Source organism: Acinonyx jubatus, chromosome E1 (genome assembly GCF_027475565.1).
Source record: "Acinonyx jubatus isolate Ajub_Pintada_27869175 chromosome E1, VMU_Ajub_asm_v1.0, whole genome shotgun sequence".
Taxonomy (NCBI): domain Eukaryota; kingdom Metazoa; phylum Chordata; class Mammalia; order Carnivora; family Felidae; genus Acinonyx; species Acinonyx jubatus.
Window position 1 is genome coordinate 44,940,107 of NC_069397.1, and position 11,662 is coordinate 44,951,768.

An 11,662-nucleotide genomic window follows, 5' to 3' on the forward strand; every position below is an offset into this window, starting at 1 on the left:
TAGGGCTGGGCACTGCAGTGAACAGGTAGGGCAAGAGGAATGCACAAAGCCAGGAAGAGGCAGGTGTCATGCCTGTGTATGTTCATGCCGGGACGGCAGCAGAGGTCATCTCACCAGGAGCAAAACCAGGAGAAGTGGGTTTAAGATTTGGGGTTAAAAATAAGAACATCTAAAGGATATGGCACTTGACACGTCCCACAAAAGTGGACGGAGACAGCATTGTGGAGCGGAGAGAAGGAGGGGACAGTGGAGTGGCTCATGGTGGCACTTATCCGACTTTGCATTTGGCCTCCATCACTTGTGTGACCTTAGTCAACTTACTAACCTTTTTGTTAGTAAAAAGTAAAAACCCTTCATTTCCTCTCCTGTAAAATGGGAATCAAATGTAGCTAAGCCATAGAATTGCTAGAAGGTTTGAATGAATTAAGATATGTAAAGCACTTAGATGCCTGGCTCAATGGACGTGGCCTGATTTTGTACACTGTCGTATCTCTAGCACCCACATAGCACCCACAGCATAGAAGGGCCATTAATGTTGGTGAAAGGGAGGAAGGAGGCATGATTGGGGCAAATGCCAGGCCTGGCTTCGCAGAAGGACAAGGGTCTGGGACAGTACTTTGAGTGTTCTGAGTCCCCTCCAGGCAGCCCTCACTTGCCTCTCCCACATTCACCAAACAGTGATTGAGATAGAAAATTTGGTGGGCTTGGGGAGGGGGAGGGACTCAACACCTCCTGAAGTTCTCTTGGGTGGATGTCCTCTGGGGCCCAGCAGCATCTCGACACCCAGAAGGCAGGCAGAGAAAAGGGGCAAAGGATCCCGTGGAGGGTGAGTGGACCCACAGCAGCTGTGGGAGTGAGAAGAGCTGGCCCCTCCAGTCACCCACCTCCTCACACCAAAGGACCAGCACCCTCCACAACCAGGTCTTCATCTCCTTTCCCTCCCACCATCCAGACCTGCTTCTGGAATGTTCCCCTCCTAGGAACATGTCACCCCCCTCACCTCCTACTCCACCTCCCCTCAACCAGTCAGCTCCTGCCTCCTTTCATCCCCACCTCCCTTGGCGCACACTGAATCTACCAGTTCCCTCAGTCTCTGGGGGGCCCTAGGCCACTGTCTTCTCCTGTCACCTCTGCACGTTTGCTAGCCACATCTTCACTGGTGGCTCTGAAATAGGTTTGTGGTCAGGGCACTGCCCAACCCAAAGCCTTTCTGAGGAGGAAGTCTGACTGCCCGCCTCAGCTTTGGCAGCCTCAGCCTGCTTTTCCAGCCTCTGCTCACCTCCTAGTGCTGACCAGCATAAGCTTGTTCCCTCCACTTCAAATGCGAGCCTTCCAACAGCTGGTCTGACCAACCCCTACCCCTTCTTTCAGGGCTCAGCCCAAGCGACACCCCTAGCCGGGGCTCAGGACCCATCACGTCTTGGATCATCCAAGATCATCCAGGTAGTCTGTGTTGATGAGACCATCTCTAGCACAAGCACAGTGGTCTCAGGAGAAATGTGCAGAGGAACAAGTGAGAGAAAGAAAAGTAAAAAGACATTTTTAATGAAGACCAGGCAAGATTAGGCAATAGGAGACAGGACAGATATGAGTCAAAGATTACTCAGATGTTCCTAGCCTGGGGGGTGGAGACGGGTCATCACTGTCCACAGCTATGGAGCTGAACTTCACCCGGGGCCCCGAGTGAAGAAACGCCCCTTCCCCTCGGCCCTGCTTCCTGGGAGTCAGGGCCCTGACACCCCAAAGGCAGAGTGTAATAGAGACAGGGTCCAAGGATGCTTACTTGCCACAGCGCATTGTCCTTGGAATGTCAACTTTGAAAACAAAAACAAAAAACGATAGCTTGTTTATTAAATTTGTGCTTGACATGAAGCTACAGGGAGATGTGAACGCTAAGACAACTTTCTCCAAAGGGAGGAGTGCTGAGCCCAAGTGCAGAGGAGTGAATTCTACAGATACTCTGCATTTTAGAAGGTGAAAATGCACATAAACAAAGTAATTTTTCACATGAAAAAGATCTGAGGGTTTTCACCAGCTCTCAGGGTCGGTGTGAGCCACAGAGCTGACAGGGCTTCCAGAACTGTCAAGACACTCTGCAGCTGCACCAATAGACTCAAGTTAACTGGATCAGGCCCCCCTCTGCACCAGTTAGACCAGCCCTGAAGCTTTCCTCAAACAAGGGCATGCTGTTCACAAAGGATGCGGAAAATCTGCAGTCTGTTCACAAGAGGGTGACCAAGTGCAGAGGAATCTGGAAACCATCTCTTCCCAGGAATCAGTGAAGGTGCTGTATTTCTTCTGGAGAAAAGGAGACACGGATAGACCTGGATGCTACTTCTCATGTTAGAGAGTGGTCATGTCAAAGACAGAAAAGCCTCACTAAGTGTTTCTCTAGAGAGCAGTGAGGAACAGCAAGTATAAACGATGAGGCGGGAGACACAGTTAGCATAAGAAACAGTTTCTAACAACTAGAGCAGTCCAGCCCACCAAGGTAGTGAGCTTCCTGGCCCTGGAAATGTTTAAGTGGGGGCAGGGTGATGTCAGGGCTACGGTAGGCCTCGCTGGCAAGAGAGCGGTGGTTCCCAACCATTTTTCCCCTCCCAAGCATCCCACTGTTAAGGAATGCCATGTTTTGAAATATTGTATCTATTTAATAAACTATACTGCTTCAAAGTAAAAGTTATCCCATTTTAATAGTCGAAAACCTCTATACTGTCAATCATCTGATGCTTAGGCAGGTGAAGTCCACTGAATAGAGGAAGAAGTGCTCAGTTTTGGGGGGCTGGAAATGCTTCTAAGAAGAGGAGGTGTGCCTTTCAGCCAGAACTCCCTCTTCCAGCAAGGTGCCAAAATGACCACAAAGGGAAGGAGGAGAGGCACAGGTAGATGTTCTCTAGGCCTTCTAGAAAGCATGGAGTTGGTCCTTTGGCCACCTACATGCAAGTCTTTAAGAAAGGTAAAATTGTAGACATCAAGGGAATGGGCACTGTTCAAAAAGGAATGCCCCACAAATGTTACCATGGCAAAACTGGAAGAGCCTGTCGTGTTTCCCAGCATGCTGTTGGCATTGTTGTCAACAAACAAGTTAAGGGCAAGATTCTGGCCAAGAGAATTAACGTACGTACCGTGCATATTAAGCGCTCTGAGAGCCAAGATAGCTTGCCGAAATGTGGGAAGGAAAGTGAAAAAAAGAAGCCGAAGAGAAAGGTACCTGGGTTCAACAGAAGCGCCAACCTGCTCCACCCAAAGACACATTCTCGGGGAGAACGGGTGGAAAAGACCCTGAGGCACCAGAACCTGTTCCATGAGAATTCATGGTTTAATAGGTGTAAAAATAAGTAAGTCAATAAATAAAAGACCTCTGGACTGGTTTAAAAAAAGGGAGGTCATGCCAGAGCTGGGATTTGCAGAATAACTTGGGGTTCTGTGAGCCAACAGGGGGATGGTCTGTGGGGCAGGGAAAGACTCAGGTACAGAAAAAGCTCCAGAATACATCACTGAGTACAAAGTGGGGCTGCCATGAGGCTGGGGCAGGAGGATGCAATTAAAAGGGATGTCCGTGCTCTGCTCTGGAGCTTGTCAGTTCAGTAGGGGCCAGGCTGGGGCTTCGACCAGGAATGGGGCATGATCTACAAGGAGTGAAGAGGTGCTAGCCAAAAAGGGAGAAAATAGACCAAATCCAACTACTTTAGAAGTAAGACCTTCTGTGATCAAGAGACACCCCAAGGAAATGCAAACAAGTCACAAACTGGGAATTATATCTGCAGTACATTTAAATGACAAAGGACTACTAGCCAGTGTGTTTGACCAACTGTATCAATCAAGAAGAAAAAGGAAAAAACGAAATGGGCAAAGGAAACAAACAGGAATAGCACAGAAGGGGGAGCACAAATGTCCCCTAAACACATGAAGAGGTGTTCAACCTCATCAGCAACAAGGGAATGAAAATATGCCCTACCCAGAGAACTGGAGCACATGTAAAAATTGGACAATAGTAAGTGTTGGTGAATATACAGAGCAACGTGGGAGCTCTCATCCAATGCTGGTGAGAGTGCAAATCAGTGCAAGTATTTTGGAAAGCAGTTTGATATGGGGACTCCCTTGAACTTTTGCATGTGAACATCTGCATACCCTTGGCTCAGCAATTTTACTCCCAGTATATTCCCTAGAGCAATATTGCTCAATGAGGACCAGTTTCGTTTTTGTTTTAATTTTCAGTCTGCTGGGGGAACAATACTTTCATAAATTATAATGAGAATGAATTTCTAAAAAATGAAGCGAAAAAAAGACCTATAATATACAAGCTCTGATATTTTATTATTCAATTCAACATGCATAAAGTTACTTACATATACCAAGGAGATATACACAAGAGTGCTACTGGCAAATTGTTTTGTAACAGCAAAAAAACAAGAGGTAACTCACATGCCCAGTGACAGGATTAGAGATTGGGGAAATAAATTGTGTCATCATGATGGGTTATGGACTACTCTACAGATGTAAATATAAATGAACTATAGCTCTATGCAATAACACCAACAAAGTCTCATAAACATAATTGTGAGAGAAAAAAGCCTCAGAAGACTCTAATATGATACCTTTTTGGAAAAAGCTTTATCAAAGTACAATTTAATTTACATTTCCATGTTGCAGCATGATTCACCCAGCTTAAGTGTACAATTATTAGATTATTTAGAGAATTGTGCAACCATCACACTAATTTCAGTATACTTCCACCACTTCAAAAACAACCCTCATGCTTATTTTTAGTCACTCCAGCCATACTCACGCCCTGCCCCAGACAACCCCTGACCTATGTTCTGTCTCTCTAGACCTGCCTTTTCTGAACATTGTATATAAATGAAATCATACAACATGTAGTCTTTCATGTCTTGTTTCTTTCATTTAGCATCATGTTTTTGGAGTCCGTCCGTGTTATAGCTTGCATCAGAACTTCATTTCTTCGTCAGTTCCTTTATGCAGATACACCACATTTCGTTTACTCATTCACCAGTTGGTGGACATCACAAGTGGTGGTTTCCACTTGTCAGCTATTTTGAATAACACTGCTTGGCATGCAAGTCTTTGAACAGATACGTGTTTTCATGTCTCTTAGGTACATTCCTAGGTGACACTGTTTTTATAAAACTCCAAAACAAACAAAACTAAACAGTGTGAAATACACAGTACTGAAACTATTCTTTAAAAGTGAGGAGAGCTGGGACGCCTGGGTTGAGCGTCCTACTTTGGCTCAGGTCAGGATCTCACGGTTCGTGAGTTGCAGCCCCGCATCAGGCTTGCTGCTGTCAGTATGGAGCCCCCTTTGGATCGTCCATCCTCTTTCTCTGCCCCTGCCCTGCTTGTGCTCTCTCTCTGTCTCTCAAAAATAAATAAACATTTTTAAAAAATGTTTACAAATAATAAAAAATTAAAAATGAAGAGAGTAATAAACACAGCATTCAGGGGAGTCAGTTGGGGGTGCATGTGGAGAAAAGGGAAGGACTAGTCTCAGCTAGACAAGAATAATATTGGAAAGTGAGTTTATGGTATTCATTTTATTATGCTTCAAAAAGTACATTACATTCTATATCAAGTATATATACATGTTTATACTATTTATAATGTACATATGTTACATAAAAAGACATTTTTAAAAATGAAAGGCTACCTCCAATACCCAAATTCTATTCATCCCAGGATAACCAGGTCCCTACTCCAGCCGACAAGATTAAACACGCTCTGGCCACCTGTCTGCCCTTAGCCTGCTCATGGCTCCCTCTGCTTCAGCCACCGAGGCCCACCCCCCTGGCCGTTCCTCAAAGGTGGGGACTAGCTCCTGCAGGGTCCCTGAAGAGCCCCTCCCCAGATGTCCACAAGGCTGCTGGCTGGCTTCCTCCAGGGCCCCTCTTCCCTGATGCCCCAGGTGGAACAGCACATCTGCACGTCCTCCTCTGTGTGCTCCAACCGCAGCCTCGTTTATTTTGCAACATGACATTGTCATCTCCCCAGCACAGACACACATCCAGCTGGGCTGTTTAGCTCTCTGCCAAGACCCCAGCATGCAGAAGTGCCTGGCTATAACATGGTCTCAGTAAATACTTTTAGACTGAATTAAAGCAGCCAAGCTTGTGATCAGATGGAGATTACTGGTGTTATCCAACAGAGCTCTTCTCGTGTCCACCAAAAGCACGAACGGCACGCTTTAGGTAACCCATGCCGTAGACGCATCTGGGGGAGATGTATGATTTCAGTTAGAAAGCTGGAGGTGTTGAAAATGATTGTCTGACCCTCATGAGCACCTTCAAGAACGCTAGGCATCCAGGATCCCATCCGGAGGCAACTGGGCCAGGCGAGACCGAAAGTACTCTGCAAAGCTAGGATTCCATGTTTCCAGGGCGGGGTGGCCTCTGGAGGAAAGCAGTCCTACGGTCCTCACCATCCTAATCCAGACCTCAGACAGATAATCCCAGAAGGCAGCTGAGCATGCGCCTAGGGCCCAGGGAGGTCTGGGCTGGAGGTGTGGATTTGGAAGCTATCTCCAGCTTCAATCCCATGATCTACCCTCATATTCTTTTTTTTTTTTTAAGTTTGCATTATTTATTTATTTACCTATTTATTTGTTTATTTATTCTTAAGTAAATGTAATCTCTACACCTAACATGGTGCTAAACTCACAGCCCCAAGATCAAGAATCATATGCTCTACTGACTGCACCAGCCAGGTGCCCCCTAGTTAATTTTAATTTCAAAACAGAAGCAGTATAAAATATCTTCCCATTAAACACAACTTTATTGCTTTAGTAGGACTACATTCCACTCTGGTGAAAATTTAGCATCCGAATTGTGATGTGTAAAATGCACACCAGATTTTTTTTTTTAAGTTTTTATTTATTGATTTTGAAAGAGAGAGAGCACGTGTGCAAGAGCAGGGGAGGGGCAGAGAGAGAGAATCCCAAGCAGGCTCTGCACGCTCAGCTGGGAGCCCCACGTGGGGCTCGAACTCAAGAACCATGAGATCATGACCTGAGCCAAAATCAAGAGTCAGACACTTAACCGACTGAACCACCCAGGCACTCCAATGCACACCAGGGTTTTAAGACTTAGGCTGCAAAAAAAGGTAAAATATCTCATTACTAATTTTTGTATTAATCACATGTTGAAGCGATAACATTTTGGATATATCGGTTTAAATAAAATATTAATTATTAACTCAATGTTATTAAAATGTTAATAAAATGAATGTTACCTCTTTTTTTTATTTTTTTAAATGTGGTTACCAGAAAATTTTAAATTATATATATGTGGCTCTCATTATATTTCTGTTGGACAGACATTTCCATTATCACAAGAAAGTCCCACTAGACAGTGCTGGTTGAGTCTAAACAAACCAGATTCACCTTGGCCTCCAAGCATCCTTGTTAGTCCCCTCCCACACTGGGCTCCTGCTTTCTGCCAGGGGGGTGGTGGGGTGGAGGGGTGCCTACCTCTCTCAGAGTCTGCCTTTCTCCAAAGGAAGCTCTCTTGCCTGTCCCCTCCAGCCTACTTGAACCTTCTTCCTCTGGACACCTTAGCACCTACAACTTACAACAGCCTTAGGCACGTGGCCTCAGAGACCTAATTTTCTCTTCATCTCAATCTTTATATTAAAGGTAATCTTGTATTTCTCAGTGTCTTGCATATAAAGAATGCTGATGATTTTTATGATATTAATAACATATTGTTTGTGTATGATGACTGACAAGGGATCGGTCTTCATTTTCTCACAATGCTTAGATGGGGGGATGGGTAAAAGTGTTTACAGCCATTTCACACATGAGGACACAGAGGCTCAGAGAGATTATTTTGCTCAGGTCGTAAGACATATAAGTGTGGCCCAGCTTTTTCTGGCTCCTAATCAGGTGCTATTTCCCCTATACTTTGCTTTTGGTGCCTATGTGACTTAATGCTGAATAAATATAGAAAAGAGGGATTAGCATGGATTTAGGAAACTAGACCTTTTCATGGGCTGGGCTTTGAGAGATGGGTAGGTTTTGGCCAAGCAAACAGGAGTAGGTGGGTATTCAGTAAGAGAACCACAGCTTCTCTGAAAACCAATCAATAATCAGGAGATTGCTTGATGATCATAGAATAATAGAAGTAAACATTCGGGCATATTTTTTAATAACAGCTTTATTGAGATGTAATTCATATACTATAAAATTCCCCCTTTCCAAGTATACAATTCAGTGGTTTTCAGTATATTCACAGAGTTACACAACCCTCACTGCTAATTCCAGAACATTTTCATCATCCCAAAAGAAACTCCATACCATTGGCAGTTACCTCCATTTCCCCTCCCCCCAGTCCCTAACACCCACTAATCTACTTTTGGTCTCTGCAGATTTGCCTAGTCTAGAAGTTTCATATAAATGGATTTATAAAATATGTGGCCTTTTGTGACCGACTTCTTTTGCTTAGCATAATGTTTTCAAGGTTCATCCATGTTGCAGCATATAATAGCGTCAATACTTGTAGCATATAATCAATACCTCATTTCTTTTTATGGTTGAATAATACTCCATTGTATGAATATACCACTTTTTGTTTATCCATCCATCAGTTGATGGACATTTGGGTTGTTTCCAGTTTGGGGCTATTATGAATAATAATAGGCTTCTTGGGCATTTGTGTGAAAGTTGTGTGGCTGCGTTTTCAATTCTCTTGGGTATATACCCCAGAATGGAGTTGCAGGGTCACAACGGTAACTCTATGTTCAACGTTTTGAGGAACTGCCAACCTGTTTTCCAAAGTGGCTACCACCATTTTATAATCCCACCAGCAATATGTAAGGGTTCCAATTTCCCCACATCCTCAACAACATTTGTTATTGTCTATCTTTTTAATTTTAGGTGTCTTGGTGGGTGTTAACTGGTAACTCAGTTTGAGGTTTGATTTACATTTTCCTGATGACTAATGAAGTTGAGCATCATCTTTTCATGTGCTTATTGGTTATTTGGTTGTCTCTGGTGAATGTCTATTCAAATCCTCTGCCCATTTTTTTTCGGTTATTTATTTACTTATTTATTTGTTTTGAGAGAGAGTGAGAGAGACAGGGGTAGGGGCAGAGAGAAAGGGGAGGGAGAGAACCCCAAGCAGGCTGTGCTCTGGCAGCTCAATGTGGGGCTCAAACTCACGAAACTGTGAGATCATGACCTGAGCCAAAACTAAGAGTCGGACATTTAGCTGATTGAGCCCCTCAGGCGCCCCTTTATGCCCATTTTTTTGAAGGTTATTTATTTTGAGGGAGAGAGAGAGAGCACACAAGTGGGGAAGAGGCAGAGAGAGAGATGAGAAAGAAAGAATCCCAAGCAGGCTCCTCACCATCAGCACAGAGCCCAACGTGGGGCTTGAATTCACAAACCAAGAGATCAGAACCTGAGCCAAAGTCAGACACTTAAGCGACTGAGCCCCTAGGTGCCCCTCTTCTGTCCATTTTTAAACTGAGTTATTTGTCTTTTTGTTGAGTTGTAAGAGTTCTTACAACTCAAGAGGGACACAAGTCCCTTATTATATGCATGCTTTACAAATATTTTCTCCCATTTCGTGGGTTGTCTTTTTCATTTTTTTTTTTTGATGGTATCCTTTGAAGCACAGAAGTCTTTAATTTTGATGAAGTCTAATTTACCTAATTTTTCTTTTATCACTTGTGCTTTTAGTGTCATATCTAAGAAACTACTGCCTAATCCAAGGTCACAAAGATTTATATCTATGTTGTTTTTTTTTTTTTAACATTTATTCATTTTTGAGAGGGAGAGACAGGGATTGAGCGGGAGAGGGGCAGAGAGAGAGAGAGAGACATAGAATCAGAAGCAGGCTCCAGGCTCTGAGCTGTCAGCACACAGCCCAACGTGGGGCTCGAACCCATGAACCATGAGATCATGACCTGACCCAAAGTTGAACGCTTAACCAACTGAGCCACCCAGGCACCCCTATATCTATATTTCTTCTAATATGTGTATGATTTTAGCTCTTACATTGTCTGTGATCCATTTGGGGTCAATTTTTGTAAATGATATGAGATAGGAATCCAACTTCATCTTTTGGCATGTGGAAATCCAGTTTGTCCCAGAACCATTTGGTAAAAAGACTTTCTTCCCTTTCCCTCCACCCCATTTGTCTGGGCGCCCTTATCAAAAAGTCAAGTGAATGTAAATGTAAGGGTTTATTTCTAGACTCTCAATCTTATTCCATTTGGGAGCATATTTTTCTAAGGGATTTTTTTTCCTCGATCTGTGGTAGCTGGTGATTTCTCTTCCCCTGGAAGAGAGGTGGAGATATTGAGTGATCTCCCAAGCAGACTGCATTTCCTTTGTTGGGTCAGGCATCCACAGCGCTGTGCACTGGCCTAATCACAGTGACCTCCTCCTATAGGAATCAGAAACCCCTCCATTGTTTTGATGGCAGCCAGGAAGCAGCTGACTGACCAGAGGACCTTATCTCTTTCCTACCTCTCAAGGTTATTGCAAATATCAAATTAGATAATTTCCACAAAAGAATTTAGGAGGTCTAAAGTGCTATCCAGATGTAAGGTGTATTCTTACTATAGTTCTCCCTCATGAATAAGAACCTAAAAAGAGAGTGAGAAGTTTTTAACTTTTACTCATTGGGATCAAGGCAGTGTCAATGTTCTTGCAAATTCCCGATTAGTGAGGTCTGGCTCTTCCTGTTGTTCTTGTAGGCTGTGAGCCTCCCACCTGGAAAGTGAATACGATTGGTGTTTATTCCTTTTATCCACGTCCCCCCTTCCTCGAATGAGGGCCTACTTTGTGCCAGGCACTGTGCTAAGCTCTAGGAAAACCCGAGAATAAGGCAGACAGAGTCTCTGTCTCCTGGAGTTGATGGCGTAGTAGGGAAGCAGCACCCCTCAACAAGCTATTATAGTAAATGTGACCGTTAGAGAGGTGCAGTGACGCCTCCAACCAGCCCTGGTATCAGTTTGCTCCACGCAAACCACAGGGATTAGACTGTCTTCCCACCTGTTTACCTTTCTTCTGTGATTTTTCGGCGAAGCAGAGGCTGCTCCATGCCGAACCCAGATGTTCTGTAGACATCATCACAATGCCACACAGACCTGAAAGGGGACCAGCCTGTTCTATCATCGTCCTACATGTGGTTCTCAGGAGCTCTTCAGAGGGCAGCCCTGGCTGAAACCTGCCTCCATCCTGCTTTCCTGGGGTTTCTTTCCTGAAGACAGAAAAAGGCTCCCTGGTTACAAGCTAAGCCTCACGCTCTTTTTGCACTGCACCCATCCTCCTCTCCTCCCCCCTCCTCCAGGGGCTGAAAGGGTGTCGCTCTCACCACCCCACCCCACCCCCACCCCACCCCCACCCCACCCCCACCCCACCCAAGCCTCCGGTGGAGACTCTTCCTTCCCAGAAAACAGCAGCTCACTTGTGTGCCCCATGGCTCATTGCCCTCATAGCATGGAAAACCGAGCTATGAGGACCCCCTGCGAGCACCTTCCTCTTCAACCCACCTCTACCCCCATCCTCCTCCACACCTGTCTTCCTGGCACTGTGTCATCTGACAAGACGGCACCATCTCGGGGTTCCTCAGGTCACGGCCTCCTGCACATGCTCCATGACGAGGTGAGCCCATGTGTCCCTCAGAGCTTCAGGCTCCAT

At 44.9% G+C, this 11,662-nt stretch overlaps 1 long non-coding RNA gene across 1 annotated transcript; it reads right to left on the minus strand.

Annotated features, from left to right (window-relative positions):
- Positions 1-10,187: 10,187 nt before the first annotated feature.
- LOC113596073 (uncharacterized) lies at positions 10,188-11,317 on the minus strand. Its single transcript, XR_003416769.2, has 2 exons — positions 11,023-11,317; positions 10,188-10,732 (listed from the first exon to the last, which is right to left on the minus strand). It is a non-coding gene; the product is annotated as an uncharacterized LOC113596073 (long non-coding RNA).
- Positions 11,318-11,662: the final 345 nt, after the last annotated feature.